Source organism: Mus caroli, unplaced genomic scaffold (assembly GCF_900094665.2).
Source record: "Mus caroli unplaced genomic scaffold, CAROLI_EIJ_v1.1 scaffold_11502_1, whole genome shotgun sequence".
In the NCBI taxonomy this organism is placed as follows: Eukaryota; Metazoa; Chordata; class Mammalia; order Rodentia; family Muridae; genus Mus; species Mus caroli.
The window spans coordinates 27,960-29,800 of NW_018391348.1; positions in this window are offsets into that span (position 1 = coordinate 27,960).

The window sequence follows — 1,841 nt, forward strand, 5'->3', positions numbered from 1 at the left end:
TGCTTTCCCAGCCTTTGTTCTCTAGGATCAAGGTGCTTGAGTGGGTGAGACAGCGAGCGTAGAAGCAGCTCCAGAATGCCTACTCAAGATAAGAAGACCTGCAAGCTCCACATCTCTTCCAAGTTAGAGATTCGGTCTATATAAGTCGCCTCCATGCAGAAAACCTTGAGACTCCATGGAAAGGCCGTTCTCTTGTACTCTTGACCACCCTAATTTCTATCCTTTTGTTTTTGTTTTTGTTTTTTTCAAGACAGGGTTCTCTGTGTAGCCCTGGCTGTCCTGGAACTCACTCTGTAGACCAGGCTGGCCTCGAACTCAAAAATTGGCCTGCCTCTGTCTCCCAAGTGCTGGGATTAAAGGCGTGCACCACCACGCCTTTATGGGACACCTTTTGATTTTTATTCTGCTTTTAATTATAGGTCCATGTGTGTTAAATAGGCAAGTCGCCTTTATTAGAACAAGAATTAGTGTAGTGTGGCTTTTAGTTTTGAGACAACAGTACCATGCCCTAAAAGATCAAGTGTGTCAGGGAGAAGATAATGTCTAGTTCTAAGATTAGAACTACTAACAAGTAGAAGTGGGGAATTAAAAAGTATAATGTAAAAGCAAAATTCTAGGCCTTTAGGTCCAGGCTTGAGAATGTGACCTCTGTGACTCAATGCTCTAAGGTATGCTAATCATAAAACAGATAGTGACATTCCTCCACCCACCTGCTTCCTTGGTTCAAGGAGTGTTCATTCAAAGAAAGTCACCCTGACCCACCCTGACCGTTGCTGGAACCCGCTATGCAAATGTGCTATTGTTAGGGACTCTTAGAATCTGTCTTGAGAAATAACCTGCACAATTACCAGATATTCCTTGCAGAACTGCTGAGGTAAGGGTTAACTTATCTCTTTCTGGCCACTGCCTGGCAGCATTTCTCATGCAATTTATCATCTTCTACATAAGACTAAAGTGACTAAATTTTAGGAAAGATTCCTTCTATTAATATGCATTTCTGTCATTATTAAATATATATTATATATATATCAAATATATATAATATATATTTAATATATAAAAAACAATCACTCAGTGTTAGCCCACACTTTTGGGCAGATTTCTTTAGATGAGCAAAGATGTCTTATAGTGATACTATGTAGACAAATAGATGATTTAATTCTTAATGATGATCTCATGAGAATTTCTAAAATTATATTAGTAATTATTAAGCACTTTATAGTAGGACTGCCATCTTTGACATGAAAAATGCAATTAGAATTCTGCCAGTCTCCAAGTGTCACAAATTGCTTCTGAGATTAAAAAGTAGGTATTTACAACTTAAAACACATTCCAGAGATTGTAAAACAATTAACAAAGGGACAAAAAATGGAACTAACTAATTATTGTAGGTATAAGAACAGAAGATAAAACATTAGCTGGAATTTGATGATAGCTTAGATACAAAAATTAATGAATTTTTTCAATTAACTTGTAGAGCCAGTGAAAAATAATGTCTAATTTTAATGAGAATGCATGTAAATATCTATGTTGTAACCTTCTTATTCAATTTATGATTTGATTTATGTGGAAATTCATTGGGAATTTTTTTTTAATTAGGTATTTTCCTCGTTTACATTTTCAATGCTATCCCAAAAGTCCCCCATACCCACCTCCCCAATCCCCTACCCACCCACTCCCCCTTCTTGACCCTGGGGCTCCCCTGTACTGGGGCATTTAAAGTTTGCAAGTCCAATGGGCCTCTCTTTGCAGTGATGGCCGACTAGGCCATCTTTTGATACATATGCAGCTAGAGACAAGAGCTCCAGGGTACTGGTTAGTTCATATTGTTGTTCCACCTA